The sequence below is a fragment of the Alligator sinensis genome, unplaced genomic scaffold (assembly GCF_000455745.1).
Source record: "Alligator sinensis unplaced genomic scaffold, ASM45574v1 scaffold1371_1, whole genome shotgun sequence".
NCBI lineage: Eukaryota > Metazoa > Chordata > Crocodylia > Alligatoridae > Alligator > Alligator sinensis.
This window is the reverse complement of record NW_005842601.1, coordinates 576,185-597,195: the sequence shown is the minus strand read 5'-3', so window position 1 is coordinate 597,195 and position 21,011 is coordinate 576,185. Positions and strand designations below refer to the sequence as shown.

At 43.3% G+C, this 21,011-nt stretch overlaps 1 long non-coding RNA gene across 1 annotated transcript in view; it reads left to right on the top strand.

The window, feature by feature from the left end:
- The window catches only part of LOC102382500, an 11,141-nt gene extending 3,095 nt beyond the window's left edge, over window positions 1-8,046 (top strand). Inside the window, exons 2-3 of the long non-coding RNA XR_324885.1 lie at window positions 4,488-4,587; window positions 7,966-8,046. This is a non-coding gene — a long non-coding RNA (uncharacterized LOC102382500). The remainder of the gene's footprint in view (window positions 1-4,487; window positions 4,588-7,965) is intronic.
- Window positions 8,047-21,011: the final 12,965 nt, after the last annotated feature.

The following is a 21,011-nucleotide window of genomic DNA, read 5'->3' as shown; positions in this document are numbered from 1 at the left end:
GAAAGAGTATATTTTATAGAGCAATGTTAATACTAATAGCAACATTAAAGTATGGGGAAGGATTACAAAGGTAATGCTGACATCTTGCTCACTAATGCAGGCTATTAACAACAGATAATCACCTTTAAGTCAGTCACCTTTAGCCTTGAAGTAGAATGGAAGAACAATTATTCCATTCAATATAAGAGTAATTTAAATTGAAATAGATTAATTTCAATAGGTCCAAATACTTGCTTGGAAAAATATCTAGATACTGAGGAGCCACCTTCCTAGAAGATTAAAATGCTCCATAAAACAGAATACACAAAATCCCACTTCAGCAGTAGACAACTGTGCAGCATTATGCCTGAACTGGGGTTCTCAGCTTAGCCCTGATGGGATGCAAATGGCAGTCCTTGACCCACACATGGTCTGCTGGGTCCATGACATTTTTAGCTCAGTTGACCCATGAACTGTCACCCCGGTGGGGATTCAGGAAGCATCAATGTTCTGCCGCCCTCATATTTTGCTGAGAGTGTCATCCTGTCTTGATCCCAGTATGAGTGAGAGATTCTTTCACAAGAAAAACACTGGCATGACTGCAGTGAAAATGCAGGATGACTGAAGGGACCAGTCATAATCAGTAGCTTAAGAGAGGTTGGTCTTCAAAGGTCAAAAGCATTGTACTAGAAATGACAGAGGGATGATTGAGAGCAGTTTCTTATGGGAGGTAGGTTATGATATTGGAAGTGGCCCTGAGTGCAGTATTCACTATATTGATTTATATAGAAATCAGATTTATATGTGCAATGAGAATGGAGATTTAAGATGTCCCTGTAGACCTAGGACTGTTTTACATGCAAGTTCTGGAGCATGCAGGATAGCCAGTCTGCATCTATCTGCCAGCCGTGGGCATTACACACCCTCCAAATGCCACAAAGATGGCAGTGTGTTTTCAGCCCTCATCTCACACAAGTACTCAATTTACTATTTGAACTCTTAAAAGGGAAAGGGGGGGAAATGGAGCAAGAAACAACCGGAAACTAGTTCTTCGTATTGCTTTTCTGAATGGTGTTTGGAGCCTCCTATACTCAGGACTGTCATAAAAAGTCTAGGTACTCGCTCTTAGTCAAAGTGTATATTTTTCCCCACTGGAAACTGCCCTGCCATGTGGTTTACTTGTTCCTGTCATTTTGTATGAGCAACTATGGGCCAGAATGAAACTTGAGGTAGAACAAACATTGTATGAAAAAGAAACCACAACTACTGGAAGAGGGAGCAGAAGCAAAGGAGACTGTTAGCATCATGACCTAAAAGACATGGCCACAAGATTTATTTATGTGCGTAAGAAACCTTTCTAAGCTTGAAAAAGAAACCTCTTTCTTCGCAGACAGCTTTTCTCCCTGCTTCCATTATATGCATCTTATTTTATTATTGAAAAGTGGCCTGTGCTTGCTAGAGTGCCCCTGCTCATTTGTTACTATAGGGTTGCCTCTGGGTGCTATGTTTCTGTTTGGGTTTTAAAGCTTTATTGGGAAAGAAGCATGACCTAGGCTTTGGAGGCAAGCACAAGGATATATACATGTATATAACAGAACCTGGATTTTTTTGTATAGGAGTAGTCTTTGCAATTTGCTTAATTCAGAGTGAGTGACCAAATTACAGACAAGCAGCACAATTTATTCCTGCAGGTTTTAGTTCAAAGGGTGCCACTTTTCCACTCAGTTGGAGCACAGCTGCAGTCCTCGGCAACTGATTGGAGAAGCAATTCTCTTTGAAACAAAGGCTATAGCAAACAGCTGGAGCACCTCAGCAGTCCTGCACAACTGTTTGCTGTGGCTCTATACTCCTGGCTAGTTCACCAACCTTCATTTTTACAGGGGGCTAAGGCACCTAAGCCTGCAAGGAATCTGGGGTCCGTTGTATTACACACACATATTATGCACACACAAATTCAAACACACTGAAATGTACCTTAAAGGGACTTCTAAAGCTCCAAAATCAAATACTCAAAAGGTTAGGAAATGCCAGTGTTAGAACTGCTCTTGTGACCTTAATTTGGTTTACTTGACAGGTTTAGACTTAAGTCTGAACCTGTATTCAATGCTTTTCTGAGAAAATTCCCACTGACTGTAATTAAAAAAACCCTGGAACAATTACTGCAACGTATATATTCAAATACCCAGTTATCTTTGCATCTTTTTAACTGACCACGATGGGAATTACATACATATAGCAAGGTGATAAAAGACTCCCTTAGACCTAATCCACATGCTTTCTTATGACTGTTGCCCTGAAATAACAGAACATTTTGCAAAGATTAGCAGTTATGAAAAATCACAAGCAGAATGAACTTCAGGATGCAAAGCTGAGAGTCACCAGCAGAGACAATATTATTAGTGCCTCTTAATCCACAATGCTGGGAAAGGAGAAGTTACATTGCAACCTAGTATATAGCTGAATTAACTCTCTGTCTCTGTTTTATGTTCCATTTCTATATGTTAAGGACCTAGCCTGTTCATTCTCGCACTGTTCCCGTGTGGCTTTCTCTGGATAGCTGCCTGCTTTGGCTTTATAAACAGTGTGGTAGAAAATCAGTGTGATTATTCTCAGAGATGTTATCACTTTAAACTCCAGTTCCAAACCAGAAGTAGGGATGAGGAACCAAAACCAGACTTCCTATCAAAGGCCACAATTCCATGGACTTTAGTGAGTTTGATTGAATAACATGGATTAAATCCTGTGCATTTAAGCAAGTAGCACAATGTGGGTTGGTTTTTGGAGCGTTCTTTCTGGGTGTTGCCAAACCTCTTATCTCTGAGGACTGGACTTTCACTACTGATTTTAGAGGACCATCAGTGTGTTTTCTAAATTACTTAAGGGATTTAGAAGCATAAATCAATCGACTTTCAGGGCTTTCATTGATTATTTAGTATTTGGAGCAGCCCCATCTCCCAGGGGAAGGACCTTACTTTCCACCTGGTTTGTATGAAGTGGTGGGGGTAAGGACAACGCTATCTGCTGGAGACTCTCTCTATGGAAGACTTTACATTGCAGTACAAAAAACTAGAACTTTTGGTTCCAAAATGATACCTTTTATTAGACCAACTGGAAAATGGCAAGAAAATTGTCCTTTTCTGCAAGCTTTCGGGATCAAGGTCCCTTCCTCAGGCTCTGGGAAAAGTGTAGATGGTACAAGATGGTAAAAAGTCCCCATAGGTAGGAAATAAACTTCATTTTTGCACAGAGGGAGCTGAAGATGGAAGGCTGTCCCTCTGGGTCCATGAGAGTGTCTTTGTGAGCCGTGTTGAGTAGCTGTTTGATGTGTTGATCAGGTAGAATTCCTTCCCTGGAGGTGTCAGATGGCAGGCAGGGAGGCAAAAAAAGTCCTTGTTGTTCTGCAATGACGTTTAAAATCCAAAATCAGCTAAAATTCAGCATCTTCCATGTTTCAGGGGTGTACTTGGTAGCTGTGTTGGTCTCAGATCAACACGGCTACCAAGTACACCCCTTTACATTGCAGTTGCACAGCATGGGGATGGGATTGACATTACGGTTTGTGTTATCTGACAGAGGAAAACCATACTGATGCAACAAGTCAGCATCGGATAACAGAGGAAGAAGAGAAGTTAGGTTGACATTGGCTATCAGAGACCTCACACAAGGGTGCTGACAATGTGGATTTAAGCCTACCTCTTCCTACCAGAGGCAGTATCTCTGGGTGAGACTTCGCAATGAATTAGCACGGGGTGATGGAGAGAGCAGGAACGGCGTGGGTGGGGGGGTTCGAGCTGTACAGTTTTCTCTGCATTGCATAGTTCTATAAATCAGAGGGTGTCTCTGTTTCATTTTGGATTCCAGCATAGTCTGGAAATTTTCCATTGTCCATCAACGTATGCCGTAAGGGAACCCAAACCACAGGCTTCCACATATGAGAAGTAAACATTTAGGACCCAAACCAGGATGATGATAACCAGAGCAGAAACCTTTCCATCCTGTCACAGATCAGGCCTGGTGTAGGCATTTCAGCCCATCAGTAGGCCTTCTCTCAGGCATTATTAAGGACTTGCTCTAATCTTGATCACAGCACTTCACTTAGTCCCATGAAACATGCTTCCCTCCCCTCCACTGCTTGCCCCCCACCACCCTGCCTTCAGGCTTTTTCGAGAGCTTCCTGGAGAATATCCTCAAGAGGGGAAAAAAAAGCCATGAACTATTGTAAACTGAAGTAGTATATTTGTGCCAGCAAACTAAAATTAACCCCTGAAGTGCCACACGCACAGCAAGGTCTATGCAGAGCGTATCAGCAGAGAGGCACATAGAGATTTTAGAGTCAAAGATTGTCTCTGAATTCATCCTTGGACAAGAAGGACCATGTAAGCTGCATCCTCCCAGCCCTGATCGAGTCGAAGGAGTTGCTATGACTCAAAAATACACTCGTCATTATTTCTCAGCTGCATCCACCTTGTTATAGAGACTTTATAGATGAATTTCTTGTTCTCCAACAGCAAAAAATTATGTCATCTCTGCATTGAACTAAAAGCACTGGCTTGTGAGGAGGGGGAGAAGTAGGGTCCTGTCCAGTTCCTGTGGGAGAAGAGGCAATAAGTGAGTATGCATCTCATGTTTACATCTGTGAACCCAATGTTAATTTGCCTGCACAGAAAATAAGTGGGATCTTGCTTCCTTGTATTCACTGGCACAAGCATATAGTCCAAATCACAGTCTGCCCCTTAGTTCTTACATATATTCAGTGTCTATAAGGAAGATGGGGCGCATTTTATCTTGACTTTGTGGACGGGCCCTATCATGGGGCTGGTAAAAAGTAATAGACTTCAGTGGAACAATTCTGATTTACACCAGCTGAAGATGTAGCCCACAACTTGTTCCTGGGGCACTGAAGGAGTTAAAAGGAAATAGCATTGCCCAGTATTTTAAGTTTCCATTAAAATTAGCAAACATACCAAGAGTAGAAACATTTTCATGGATTTGTACTGATTTCCTTTTCTGCTATTGCATGATTCTGTTATTATAAAAGATAATACTTCTAGTCAAAGAGCGGGGGGAGGAGGGGAGAGGGGGAAGTATTATTTATATTTTCTTTCAACTGGTCTTTGAAAAGGAACCCCTGCTGCTTTGGGAATCCAAACTGAAGAGGTTTGTGATAACAACTAAGAACTTAAAACCCAGAAAGAGTGTGATTAGAAACTGGTAGAAGCCTCAGAAAGTAGGTTGCTTGCTGAAACTGGGAGCTGCTCAATCAGGGGAAATTATGGGAAAATTATTGCAAAATTACTATTTAGGGCATTACAGTGGATCAGCTTAAGTAGCATATTGGCCCTTTTAAGGTATGGCTAGACTACTTCCACGGTGGTCCCAGGCCAGCCTTGGAGAAGCACATCTCATGCACCCGCTCCTGCTCTGAACATGTCAAGCCCAAAATTGAAGGGCTAAAGTCTCTTGGAGGGCTCCCACTCAATGTCTTTAATGTTGCTTGAGAGCAGTGGCAGAGGGAGCATCTATATTTTGAACAAGCAACACCAGCCTATAGGCAGAGCAGGGTGGCTGTACTCCTGGCTTTCCTCAGAACTTAGATGGGTTTCCTGTATAGCCCTGACTCCAGCATCTATCATTGACAACCAGAGCACCTAGACTAGAGGCACCCACTTTTGACATAATAGCTATGTATCTGAGCTTTCAGCTAAGAATTTGGAGTCCTGGTAGTAGGCCCTGGTGCCTGGGCTGGTTATGCATTTTCCACTTGCCAATTATTGGTCCAAAACCAGAAATAACCCTGGTAGTAGGGACCAGAACCCTGGTTTCCTTCCTCCCCACTCAACACTGAGCTACAGTCATGCTCTCTTGCTTGCTCTCCTTCGGTGTCCATGCCTTTAGCATTTCTGCCTGGTCAGTAGACCAGATTCAACAGGAAGGGTGTAGGTTGCTCCCACTGTAGTTTGCTGCTTAGGAAACCCTGCTTGAACAATGGGTCTGAATCCCCTCAGGCTAAGGAGAGCTTGAATGTCCTGAATGAGTGCTCTACTCACTAAGCTGTTAAACGAAAGGCGGGTGCTGCTACCATGTCTTCCCTCTGGGTGTTTTTGGTCTTGAATTGATGGAGGCAGCTACGCTCCAGAGGGGGGTTGGAGGTCAGACACATTCAGGCATCTGGTGTTTCGTCTTGACTAGCTCTAACTCAGGGGTGGGCAAAATATGGCCCGTGGGCTGGATCCGGCCTGCGAGGCCATTCTATCTGGCCCACAGGGCCCCTAAAAAATTTAGAACATGGCTATTGATCTGTCCTTGGTTCCTGTCAAAAATAACAGAAACCAAGGGCAGTAGGACCCAGGGGAAGCCCGGTGGGCTCCTGCAACAATAGGGCCTACCCAGCCCTGCCTCCCCAGCCGGAAGCCCCAACAGGGGCTTCTGGCCTGGGACCATGTGACTACACCGTGCCAGAAACTCAGGTGAGGGCAGGGGTGGACTGCGGGCAGGGAAGGAGTCTGGGGAAAAGCAGCCCCTTGTCTGCCCCATGGCCCACACTCCCTGCTGCAGCTGCTTGCAGCCCGTGTGGGGCTGCCTGTGCCTGCTCAGGACAGCCCCGCATGGGCTGCGAGCTGCTGCAGCAGGCAGCACCAGCTGCAGGGAGGGTGAGGGGCCATTTTTCCCCGCACTCAGCACCAGCTCATTACCTGCCATGGAGCAGGGGGTCGGGGCTGCATGCTGCCCCCTGCCTGTACCAGGGGGCTGGGGGCACTGGGAGTGAGCGGGAGCATGGGGCCCTCACTAGTATCCTGGAGCCAGCATCAGTGGGGCCCAGAGAAGGGTGGCCGGAGTATAGGGTCCCAGCTGGCAGGGGCTCTATGAAGCCGGGCCAGCTCCCTCCTCTCCCTGCTGGTGCAGCCCAGCCTGGCTCCACAGACCCCTGCCAGCCTGTGCTCTGCTCTGGGCCCCACCAGTACTGGCCCTGGGACATTGGTCCCAAGATGGTGACCAGGGGGCAGGGCACTTGTCAAGGGGCATGGCTACCCATGCGGCCCTCAACACCTTGCCAAAACTGGGTAAGCAGCTCTCTGCCCAAAATAATTGCCCGCCCCTGCTCTAATTGCTCTGGGTCACCTTTTGGAGGTTCATATCTCTCTCTGTTGACTCTATAGAGAACTTCGGTGCTTCACTCTTTTTCAGTGGTCACCAAACAGTGGATCTCGATCCACTGGTAGATCTTGGAGCCTCTTGCAGTAGATCTCAGAGCCTCTTGGGGTCGATCCGAGGCTGGGGCTGGGGGATGAGTGCCTGTGTACATGCACTCACATGCCCCAGCCCAGCAGGTCAGTCCACTGGGGAGGGAAGGGGCGGGGGCTAGATCAAAGCCCCTGTGGTGAGGGACAGTGCCACAGAGGCAAGAGCAGGGGTAAGTTGAGTGGGGCTCCGGCCAGGTGGGACTTACCTGCTGGGCAGGTGCGCCCCCAAATAATTTTTTCTCTTTCTTCCTCAGTCTGCCCCCTCCTTCCTTCCCCACAGACTTACCTGCTGGGCGAAGGGGTGGGGAGGGAGGGAGCAGCAGTGCACGGTAGAGCTTGGGTTGCTTTTAAATGCCAAAGGTGATCTCCTACTTAAAAAGTTGGAGACCACTGCTCTATTTGGATCACCCTGTGGGGCAACACCCTGCTTTTTTTTTTACGTGTGCTAAAACCTAAATGGAGTCACCTACAAGGCTGAAGTGGATCTGACACTGAATGACTTGCCCACTGCAACAATCAGGAACCTAACACCCAGGCCTCTATACAGAAACCCCGCTTTTCTTTCTAGCTGAAGTGGGGGCTTTTGCTATCCATGATGCCTGTGTTAAGTAGACCAGGCTGACTGGCATACAAGAGAGGAAACAAGCAGCCTAAACACTCAACATCAATGAGATGTGTTATTTTTCATAATTTAGACATATGGATAAGATTATGGTATTAAAAAAAATATGATCTTTTTCCACAGGGAAGAAAGAAAAGACAAGACAGAAAAAAGGGAAGGGAGCAGAAAATGGAATATTTTTCATGTAGTTTTGTTCAATTGAAAGCCAAGCAAATTAATGATTTTTTTTAAAGGACATTTTATTTCAAACTTTTTTACAGGTATTACTTACCACTTCTGATTATCTTTAACTGACACAGCCTGTGGGGAGAGAGGCCTATTTCATCTGTAAATTTGGCCATCAGAGATTAAATTCCTCTCAAGCTCCCAAGTCAGCATCAGTCACAGCAGACAACCACGTAGATGGAGAAAGCTAGCAATGCCCTAGCTCAATCACATGTGCATGTATTCAGATCACCAAGCAGGTTAAAACCTATAAGGAGACATTCATCTGAATCACCTGAGCTGCGAGGCTTATTCTTAAGGCTCTAATTTGATTTCAGATGGATGAGTCTAAATCACAGACATAATGTATCTCTTAGAAATAGTTTACAGATGCATTCAGCTAATCCTGACAAGGTAATTCACAACTGAATTTAACTTGTGCTCTGATGTGAAAAAGAAGGGATGATACAATCTTCCTCCCTCTAGGCAGTCTTAGAGGAGATGAAATAGTGTTTGCTTTTCTGTGAGGTGTTACTACATCAATACTAAAATGACACATCAATAGGCTCAGTCTTCTATTTGAGAACCTGCACTGTTTTTAAGACTGGTTTAACTGAGGAATGGTATAGCCGATCTCTTAACCTAACACGTGGTGCTGCCAATCGCATGTGATCAAAACTTGTCAAGTCTCCGAGATCCTGAGGATAGCTTAAAAATTACATTAAAAAAATAACAACTCTGTAGTTTTTTCAGTGTTCAAGGAATTCACATTCTTAAACTTTTCTTTACACTCATAAGAGTTAAAAAAGTACTCCCCCCCGAATGAGAGCTGAAATTTTCATATGATCCTTTCTTAAAGCTGAGGTTTAGAGGAAAGATGCAAACATTATCAGATTCACAAAAAGTTTGTGATTTGGCGACTATTACATGAACTCCATTCAGGTTATATTGTAACAAAATTTGCTAAGGTCTCAAGCTCTGTCTCAGCACAGAAGTTTCTTTAGCTCCTCTGTAAAACAGAGATATTTTCTGCTGGGTGTTTCCTCATATCCCACAGATTAATATGCAAAAGTGCAAAATTATTTAACTTTTTGGGTTAGGTTTTGATGGTGTTATTTTTACATTGTATACGTAAGACCTAGAGAGAGAGAAACCAGGAATGAATACATCATATGTTTTAGGACAGAATTTATTTTATAGTAATTATATAGATAATTTTGTAGAAAATATGGATAATCCATACCATTAGAGGGGCTAATCCAAGCCCATTCAAGTCCATGCATTTTTATGCAGAAAATGGGTACTGTTTAGAGCAGAAGTGTCAAACAAACTGCTTGTGGGGTGGATCTGACCTGTTCTGGGGGAGATGGGGATGAGCTGGGGGGCAGACTCTGCCTCTGAATTTGGGGCTACAGGGCCTCATTGGTGGCAGACTTCAGTGGCAAGGGGGGGAGAGCTGCTCACAGCACCACCACATGCCTTGCCACCACTAACCTCACCTTGCCATCATCAGGTCCAGATCTGGTCCATGAGAAGCCCCCAGGCTGGATCTAGCTGGGGAGACAAGGTGAGTATGACACGCCTAGTTTAGAGCACTGGACTGGAAATTGGTCTTGGAGTTTGCTGATTGACCGACGTAGGATCCTACATATATTTCACTGAAAAAGCTCCTTAAAAACAAGCTTTGTGAAGGGGTTTGCCCTACAGGAGTGTCAGAAACAGGTAGTGCTGGCTCACACTTGCTTCTTGGCTTCAGAGTCAGGGGATGTGGATTGTATGCCCAGCTCTTCAGTTGGTTACTTCATCTCTCTATACCTCAGTTTTCCTTTCCATCCTTTATCTGTGTGAGGAAAAGGGCATGACATTGCCTGATCTTTGGGATAGTGCCTCTTGTGTGCCAGGAATAATAGAGCCTAACTAACCTTGGTTGCGGCTTGTAGCTACTTCTGTGCTCCACTGGGGCATGGCGACAGGGTGCCTGAGGTCTGGACTTCAGCTTTTGCTAGACTTGTGGTGTGGACTGTCTCTAGTTGATCTTACTGTAAATGGTCCTTTAGGGTGGGAAGTGAAAGGCATCTGGGCACGATATTAGGCACATCTTTCTTTTGTGTGCTGCTGGCTAAAAAACTGGTGTGCCCTGAACCACAGTAGCTACTCAGCTTGGGTAGATTTTTGACCTTTGATCTTTTTTTGATTGGCTTTCCTGGATCTTCATGGATTTACAGCAGCTGAGCGTGACTCTACCAAAGGCCCTGGCACACAACCTGCTGGTGCAGATATAGTCAGGTTTCCTTTTCTGGACTTTTGCAAGGAAGCAAGGAAATTTCTGCCTTTACCTGTAAGATAGAGATAATAAAGCTTCTTCATAGGGCTATCAAGAAGTTGAGTTTGCTGATGTCTTTAAACTATGCTCAGGTTTTAGCATGAAAGGTGTCAAACACTAGACGTGTAAATTCTTGTTAGGGTGCACTGGTGGGAAACTAACTGGTTCTTCTTTCCTGGGCAGCATGCAATCAAATCTTGGTTATTTTTACAAGCATTCACCGATGTGACCCTGGACTAGACATCGCCATTTCCAATCTGCAGTCACAGACCTCTGTAGCCAAGTGACTATCTCTGCTTTTCATTTTTAGGGGTGGGGGAACCTTGAAGTGAAAGCCAAGAGCGTTTTTCCTTGGCTATATTTGGCATATGCTTTCCTTGCTGGAGGTGCCAGCCACCTTTCACCAGTCTCGCAGACTTCGTCATAGAGCTTACCACACTGGAAAAGGCAATAGAGTTCATTAAATCACAGCATTACAACTGTACCAGAGCATCCTTTGGATCAAATCCATCCCCTCAGATCTGCACACATACACCAGTCCTATTGAATGCAACAGGAGTCCTGGGGACGGAGCTCAGCCCTTTGAAAATCAATGCCATGATATTTTTCTCAATCAAAAACACGTTGGACCTAGAGAGGAAAGTTTTCACCTGCCTTTTTTTTATTATTATTCTTGCCTTTGTTACATTGCTCACTGCCTTCTGTCTGATGTCTGGCAGCAGTTGATTCTAGCAGCAGGCAAGTTCAAAAGTCTTTGTCTCTGTGTGAGTGCTGACAAATTCCAGCGAGCTGCCACACAAATACAAACATCAAAGGGCTGGCATGTGTGTTTTCTGAAGCAGCTTTCTAGGTTTTACTGGGCTATAAAATACAGCAACGAGGATATAAAAACAAAGCTGTGATGGACTTAGCAGAGAGCCAGAGCAAGCGAGGAGAGAAACGATGAAAATGAGAAAAAGGGGATATGTGCAAGGGATGATGTATCGGCTTGGTGTCAGGAGGAACAGATTTCTGAATAACTGTGAAAAGCATAAAACTGGTTTAGCCATTAAAAAAAAAAACTGATACAAATGAATAAAAGGGAAACTTCAAAGCATAAATTTCCTGACTGAATGACACTGATGTCTTGAGCAGTTGTTCTGTGTGAGATAGCGGCAGTGATTTTAATGAACTTTACAGTGGTATGAATAGGAGCAAACAATGAAAAGCAAGCACTTTAAAGCAGGGCTGTGCAGGGAGCTAATTGCTAGAACAGGATTTAAATGACAGATTTTTTTTTTATTAATATATATATGAAAAATGATTTTTCTATTTGGGTTTTAAAAAAAAACCCGCTAAAGAGCCTCAATCCGGATTTCTCAGCGAACCAATTGGATGCTTTATTTCCATGAAGCTCTTAAGCAAGTGCACAGGATGCTGAGCTGAAAGGCAGGGAGGTGGCGAAGGCAGGGAGGTCTTTTGTTGGACCGTAAGTTTATTCTAGTTGGATGCACAATCCCGCTTTGATGTCTCAAATGAATTTCACAGTACAGCAGTGCGGGGAATCAGAGGATTAAAATAATTGGAAATGGGAAGACCCCGAGAATGGGTCACCTTGTCCTTCCTTCTAAATTAAAGCAGGATTGCTCCTTTGGGTTTTTGTTCTTGAATGCTTATTTTTACTGGATTTTGATTATTCGTTTTAGGCAAATACTACAGCTACTTAGCTCCCCAGCTGGTATAAATCAGCAGTGCTCCACTGAAGCCTGTGCATCAGTATATACCAGCTGAGGGTGTGGTTCCTGGAGTCCATACCTTTGACACCTGTGCAGAGCCCCTACACAAAGCACCTCTGTATCTTCGAGCCCCCTTCCTGCATCCCTGCCCCCCCACCCGCCCCAGCATCTAAGCAGTTATGGCCAAAGGCCCACTGGGCTTAACAGCCCATCAAACTACCATGGTTAAAGCACACCAGATTTAACAGCCAATGGTACACACTAAAATGTTGTGGCTAACTGCCTTTGACTTCACAACTTAAATGGTATCTCATGAGCCACCAAGGAAGTAACTTAAAACTACAGAGATGAATTTGGCATATTGGTGGCTAGCCACCCTGAATCTCAGTGGCATGGATGAGTTTTTTGTAACAGTAAAAATCCACGAGGGAAGGCTTTGTAATCATATTGGGCATTTATACACAGACTTTTTTGTTTGGCGTCTCACCAGAGACCCACCGCTTCTGAGCAGACTCGATTAATCAAGTCTGCCCTGCACACAAGCTGAGGCCAACTGCTGCGCCATGTGCAGTAAAAGTGGCAAAATGTGCATCAGCACGCAGGAAATGGCGGCGGCGTGCTCTTGGACTCAAGCACCTTCAAGGTGTTTTAGCTCAAAGGCGTGCCGCTGCCATTTTCTCAATGCTGATGCGCATTTCACCACTTACACAACTGCAAGCGTCGCAGCAACGGGTGCTTTTTGAAGCACTGGCGCCGCTGTACTTGGAAAAAGTAAAAATGCCCATCGCTCTGATTCCTATCCTGCTTCCCGCCACCTTGCAGGCTTCAGCTCGGACATAGCTGAAGTGACATGTAGCTCACCAAATCCCCGCACCTACACCCCAGAGCATTTCAGTTTCCTTTCTGCCTCCACGGGGAAGGAAGCTTGTGAGCTCTGGCAGGTGCATGTAGCGCTGCATTTCAGCCTGAGATTGTGTTTCTCCCTGGAGATGCGCCTGTTGCACAACACATGTCGGTGTCAATCCCCTGTAGCTCTACATATTGTTTGGCTTGAGTGAAGCAAAACATTTTCACTGTTTGAACAACAACAGTCACAAGGGGGAAGCTGGAGTCAGGCCTGTAAACATGACTCATATTTCAGGACAGAACAGTAGAATCTGGAGCAAATCCAAAGTGCTTCATACAGCTGCTTTAACTGCCTTCACCATGATCGTTGTCATCGTCGTCATCATCGTTTTCATCCTTTGTTGCCAATGCACATTTAGCTTCTTACAAATGGAACGAGACCAAAACCAAATCTAAAAAAGCCCCCCGTCTTCATATTCATTTCAGTGAAAAAATTATATTAATCATCAACTTGACTCCATATTTGCTTTAAATTAAATTACTGATTGGAACCTTGTGCTTTTCATGTACTTGTATATTTATTCTCCCTCACTGGGAGAGAGATTGGCTAAAGGGAAAGATATTTTGGAGCTTCTCAGCTGGCTACAAATGAGAATGATTATAATTATCGGCGTTGAGAACAAGGGCTTTGTGTTCAGGAAAGTGGGAGGGAGGGTTTGTAAGGAGGCGGCAAGGAAAGGCCTAAGAACAAGAAAAAAAAGCCAGTTCCTTCTCTTTGAACCTAAAAGAAGCTTTTCTTTTTAAATAGGGAAGCCTATTAGCTCCAGTTACTGTGCTAGTAAGCATACTCAAGACAGAGAACCTAAATGCAGTGCTAGACTTATGCTCAGGATACTTTAAGGCAGCTATATTGCCCCGTTTTGGGGACTTATGAAACAGGAGCAAGTGGGTGATTCCTGCTGCGCAGTGGCACTTCTGTGCTCTGAGCAGCCTGTACATGGCTTTTAGCTTCTGAGGGGTGATGTGTAATTTGGAGGGTCTTGTTAGTCCAGGGAAAGAAAGAAGGACCCAAAATATTGCTCATTTTTAGAAGCAAATCCTGAAATAGTTGTCTTTTTGAGACTGGGAAAGCTAATAGAAGAAAGGCAGCGGTAGGGCTAGGTGCAGGAAATCTCATGGGCCAGCCTGTCCTCTCTGGGGGTGACAAGACGTTTTCAGAGTCAAGCTAAGATTTTCAAGAAGACTGGTTTTTAGGTGCTGGTGTTTTTAATATGCCACTTGACGCTCCAAGGGAAGTGATTTAATGAAAGTGCTCAACACCTCAGGGCATCTGAAGGTGGCTCAAGCCGAGCACCCAAAATCTGAACAGGTCACCGTTCAAAATCTTAGACAAGATTTTCAGAAGGAGTGTGGTTTTGGTGGCTTTTCCAAAGTAAATTCAATCTCAGCATCTATGTACATATCGATCCTATACACGAGGAGGTCAATTAGTGTTAAAAAAAAAAAAAGGCTAACTGGCGATACAGATGTTTGACTAAGAGCACTTACACACTTCAGGCTGCACCTGGCCTTGCCTGATATGAAGAGGTGTCCTAAGCAGAAATATAATAAAGGGGCAACATGCTGACACCCACATAGTCCATAGGCAGAGCTGAAATCTTTATATTCATTGCACAGATCTCTGGTGTTTGAACTAATGGAGTAAAGGGTGGCAGTCTGGGGAACAGCTGTGAAAGGACACTTTGCTAGAATATTGCTGAGACATTTATTGGCAGTTGAGGAACAGAGAGACTTTGGGACCTTGCGTTCCTTTCCAGGCTATGAAGAGAGACATATTTTAGTGGGCATGGACTCTTCTGGTCATTTCCCCCCACATTTGACCCTTTTGGTTCACTGGCCTCCATTCAGACCTGCCTCTACATCTGCACTAGATTCCTGCCAGTGTCCCTCTTCAGGCTCCTCATGAAATATTATTAGGTTCTTCTGGCTTCTTATCCAAGTTACTTTGTCCAGTGGATCCCTCCTTGTTTGATCTTAGCTTCCAGTCAACCCACTGGCTCCAGTGCCCCCATTTGCCCCTGAGGCTCTCAAATCCTAGTTTCCTTATCTACCCAGTCCTATTCTTCTTGTTCAGTCAATATAATGCTTCTCTGCTCCATAATCCAAGGTAACAGTTCCCTTGTTCCCCAGTTCCAGTCTTTTTGCCCAAACCATTACAGTGCCCCTGCCCCCTGGGCACCAGTAGTGAATTCACTGCGAACACAGACTACACAATCTCTCTGTTATCACTTCTGGTGCTTGTCTTAGACCTACAGTAGTCCAAATTTGCAGCTCAGCTCCTGTTGTCCTGGACTAGAACATACCCAGTGTATATTCAGGAGATTTAGCTGCAAAGTCCTACCAAGTGTCTTCTGAGCACGTGCATATTTCAGTTTTCCAAAGTCTTTTCACTTGGCCAAATATCATCAGAATTTCTCAAAGGAATTCCCCAAGGACAGAAGAAGACACATCAGCACCTCCAGATTTCAATTCCCTGCTAAAGCATGGGAGCTCTACTACTTTTAAAGAAAAGGTTACCAGAATTTTTTGCCATAGACAAAACAACTACATTTTCTTTCTCTTTGTTTTTTTCAGAGATGAACCAAATTGTTTTAAGACAAAGTAAAATTAAAATTCAGCCTGATGCAGAAATCAGGCTCATAACATTTCGCTCCAAGTAGTTAAAGTTTGGCAAAGTTATATGCAAATGAAAATAGAGTTTTATAATGGGATGTGTCAGGCAACCTCAATCCAAACCACATCTATAATTACATTTAGAAAAACTAGGTTAAAAGATTGTTAAGACTGCAAAATCAACCCCTGAAATGGTAGGAAATGTCAGAATTAAGGCTGTCTACATGCATAGATGCAAGACTGTGGTAGGTGATCATGTTAGGCATCTTCAAACAGCTTCTGAGGCATGAGCATGAGATAACCAGACCTATGGGGAAAGATCCTGGTCAATCCAGCTATAAATGTTGTTTTAGTCGCTTGGACCGAGTCAAAGGCAACCAGATGTGGTGTTAGCCACATTACTTCTTGGTGGGCCATTGGCTATAGAAACTAGTGTGTCTTATCTGCACTAGCCCAATGGGTAGTTCAGCTCATACCTTTAACATGTATGTATACATTATGATACAGATTTTAATTATGTGATCACACACTATTTTTCTACAAAGGTCAGCTGAAGAGTTTTCTTATGCTATAAAGGGTTAAAACAAGAGCCGCCTAGATAAAGGATGTGCTATTGGATGGTTATGCTGCTCCTGAGAAACACTCCATAGATCACTGACAATAACACATCTTGGGATGCTTTATCAGAAATGAAGTAAACTAGATGTATAGCTGTGTTCATACCATATTTGATTTGGACTCCAGGGATCTCACTTCCCACCACTCACTTCCAATGCAAATCTGTCCTGGTGTTGACCTGAAGACCCTTCTCAGACATGGTGGAAAAGTCCTGGATACAGATTTCAAAAGCAGTTAAATGAAGTATGTGAAGATCCTTATAAATGCTGCAGTCAAAATTTAAGATGATGGATTCAAGAAACACCTTCATGTTCTTCTCTGTGCAGCAGTCACAAGCCATTTCCTTCCATGAAAACTAGGATGGATGGGAGTCTCCCAAGGGTTAAAGCCATAAAAATTGTGTATTATAATAAAAGCAAAAAAGATAACAGTGGAGTAAACTCAAAGCCAGATATTTTTCTCGGCAAATGACTGCTAGGCAAATTAAAAGAACATTACAAATAATACATCATAATAATAACAATAATGATGAGCATTCTTAATCATCTTTTCAAAATTCCTTGCAGCTATGTTTGTTAATAAGGAAGTATGGTAGATCAGTGTCATGGTATTTTTTTATTATGATTATTATTATTTTATGTAGCCTGCAGCCTTTGGGCCAAATCCGAAGGCAATGTAAATTAACACCACTGACTTCATTGTAGAACAGCTCATCTAAGTGGGTTGTGTCTTCAGCCTTTTTATTTAAAAAAGTCTCTTTATCCCCAGAAATCTTACATCAGGAAAGCAGAGCACACTTCAGGAATGTTGATTCATTTCAATTAAAACCCCATGCATTAATCATACGTTTGACACTATAAATGTTTCTAATTAACGTCTATCTTAAAACCACATGTGCTTGAGATTATGTTCAAAAGATCTATCTGTAACAGGTAACCTCAGGAAAACCATTAACAGATGGTTGGACACATCTGAAATCAGGAACAATATGGGGCATTTCCAATTTTCAGCCTGAGACAGAGACACAGAAGTCAGATTATTAACATTTATAATTTAAGGCACCTGCAAGTTTTTGTCACTGAAAGATGGAAATTGAATGCTTCCTATTAAAGAAGGGAAGGAGAGACTTCTTGCTTTAACACAGGCTTGGTTTTGTATCACAGATTTTTTTGTGTGACCTTGGTCAAGTCACTTAGTTGTTCTCTACTTCAATTTCTGGGGATTGAAATGTAATGGGGATAATGATACCTCCTTTCTTCTACCCTTTCTATGTCTTGTCTAATTAGTCTGTAAGCTCTTTCTGGCAGATTTTAACAAACGGGGCCTGCTCTTGTTTGGGACTTTACATGCACAAAACAAACCTGAGCAGGGGGAAAATCATTTAGAAAGTCGAGAACAGGAAGCACCTTACCATGGACTCCACTGATGCTTAGAGTGAGCCACTTATTATAAAGTCATTGTGCATTTTCAGAGTGGTTCCGTTCTCCCACATACTGGTTCAGAAATAAAACCTTGGTTAAAAGACAAGAATTACTATCCCATTCAGATATCAAGTTTCTAGCTGTTTGTGGTTATGGGTCTGATTCAGAATTACAGAAGTCAAGGGAGAGACTCTCTTTGACTTTGGTAGAGTTTAGACCAAAGTTTTATCATAACACACCTCCCACATTGTTATGTTGGGTTCTTAGCTAATGAAATATGTATATACTTCTCAAATGAGGTATTTGACAGTTTAATTAGCTGACATACATTGTTGTAGGGGAGTAGGAAAGGAGATAAAATGCCCAGTAAATGAAAGGGGTAATATAAAATGAAGCCGATTCATCTAATGGTCTCATAAAATCTTTTCCTCCCTCAACCCACAAAACTACAGTTTGCCTCAAGTATCCCACCAGCTAAGCTGAGCGTTCATCTGCTTTAGAGGTAAAAGTCTGCATCAGAGCCTTTTAATGCATTTAGTACAGTTACTGGAACTATAGTGTCTGGGAAAGAGCATTTGAAAATTGCACATTATTAGGATTCCAAGGAGGAGGTAATGTATGTAAAGAATTTGACCTCCTCGTGGCTCCCATGACGAGGACAAATTTTTATCTCATTTACCGCAATGCAAATCCAGAGTATCTACCAAAGCACATTAAGTTTAGTGGAGTTCCTATGAATTTATACAAGCGCATCTGGTATAAATGGAAGGTGTTGCTTCTGGTCTTTACTGTGACCCAAAGGAATGAATTACTGAATGTAACCTGCAAATAGAAGGGTGAAAAAACTCCCTTGACAATAGGACTTTCCCCAAGAGTGTGAAATCTAATGGGAGCTGCTGCATGCTCAGCACTTTTAAATATCCTTAAACACTAGATCATACATTGAGGCGCTTAATGATAGACTGAGAATGGACTCAGAAGCTCACTTTTGGCATCAGGTTTTTTTTAACAATCTTGTCCCACAGATCCTACTGCTTCCATTTAAATGCAAAATTAATTAAAAATTAATGCAGCTGGTGGAGAAAATGGAATTAAAACTGGTTTTGATGGGGGAACCCCCCCCCCAAATATTTTTTTGCAGATCATTTGATTTTTTTATTTTGATCTTTTTTTCTTTAGTTTTGGAAACAGAAACATTTCCCCCCTTTCCTCCCTTTCCCCTCCATTTATTTTCTTCTCCATTTTTCCTCCTCCTTTGCTTTTTCCCAAGGGGGGAAAGAAAATGAAGTGTGAGGGAGAATGAAATATGGATGCAAACGAGGGAAAAGAAAAGTAAAAGAAACACCATTTATCGGAAATTTAGAGAACATTGTTCAAAATTCCCCACATAAACTATTGCCATTTTTGACCAGCTCTCTATATTAACAGCATAACATTGATTACGAAAATATTTTGGGCTCAACTGTGATCTTTTTCTTGCAGTTACACAGGGTATCAGGGGTGCATATAGAGACCCTTTCTGGTTTTGTACAACATAACCACGTTGCTGGAGCCTTTGTAGGGAGACAAGACCATGACGACCAGACTGTTACACAACCCAACCACGAAAGTAGGTGGCAACAGCATGTAGTAGAAGGAAGTGGGAGGAGCTTTGGCATTATGCCAACTCATCCTCATCATGCCAACTCACCCGCCAAAGGCAATGCAGAAAGGCTGCACCAGTGATGGATTACCTCCCACACAGTGCAGGGAACAGCCCTAGGCTGTGATGCTCCCAAATAGACCAGCCGGTCCTGGGATAAAAGAGCTCCACACTTTCTCTTACAGAGGCTGGGTTGTTAGGTGACAACCCATCCCCTAATAAGCAGCAAATGTACATATAATCCATAGCTGCCAGCGAGCAACTGTTTTTAATTCATGACAAAGTGCTTAGAGGCCAAGGATTCCACTGCCAATGGAGATATCTTACTGCTAAAGAGCTTAAACCCCTCATTTTTTAAAATCCCACCCTCTGTATGATTAACCAGGTGTAGCATGGTATTCCAATAGTGGCACCAAGGAGTTAAATCAGATTATTTGCTTCAGATGCACTTGCTGAGTTTGGGCACGTGAAACCTCATTTTTCATGTTTCCCTTGATCCAAATCATAAGTAACTCTCATCACCTATGTAAATGTAGCATTTTGTGTTAGCTGTATTATTAAAAAAAGAAACATATATGTAGCATATGTCTTTTATGTAGTACAGTTGCTCTCTTCTAAATCGCTTGGCAGAAGAAAGGTAACACCTCCCTCAGAGATTGAGGAATTGCGCCAGATGTTTGCAAATCCAAATATTTGTAAAGGGCATGAGACAGGGTGGTATTTTTTTATCCTTAAAGCAATGAGACGCCTTAGTTCTGCATGTGGGAATGAACAACTTCAACTGTGGTTTGTCCTGACATCATGCAGTGCCTGTATCTGAGAGCTTTTAATTATTTGTGGTGCCAAATTAGATCAAACTTAGTTTTTTAAAGATGCATTAAGATTTTTTTTTATCATAGTTTGTCACCTTTTGTGGTACCAATAAAGTGCAGAGGTGAGTTAACTCTCTGTCTTGGATGAGTCTAAGAATGGTACTGGGGCACGTAGATAGGATCCCTGACATCCCTAGGCCAATGCTGGTTGGAGCTGGGGGGCGGGGACATGGCAATGGAGGATCACTTTAGACATGCCTCATTCACTTACTCTTCCCGTAATGCATTTACTGTTTTTCATTTTTTTTGTGCAGTATATTTTTTGTTCAATTAATTGTTCCACATCTTCATTAATGATCTGGAAGATAGGATGGATTGTACCTTCAGCAAGTTTGCGGATGACATCAAGCTGGGAGGAATAGATACGCTGGAGCGTAGGGATAGGATTCAGAGTGACCTTGACAAATTGGAGGATTGGGCCAAAAGAAATCTTATGATGTTCAATAAGGACAAGTACAAAGTCCTGCAGAAAAGGACCTGGGGATTACAGTGGACAATAAGATGGTTATAAGTCAGCAGTGTGACCTTGTTGCCAAGAAGGCTAACGCCATCCTGGGCTGCACTGGTAGGAGTCTTGCCAGCAGATCAAGGGAAGTGATTCCCTTCTATTCAGCACTTGTGAGGCCACATCTGAAGTACTGTGGCCAGTTTTGAGCCCCCCACTACAGAAAGGATCTGGACAAGTTGGAGAGAGTCCAGCAGGAGTGGTGATGCATAGGGGGTGCACAGGGGTGCATGTGCACCCCCTGAGAGTGCAGGTGCCCCCTCTGACAGGTAGCACTTCCTGCTTAGGTGATGGGTGGTGGGGCAAGCAGAAGTGCTGGTACCCCCCCCTGTGTGAGCACTGGCTGGGGT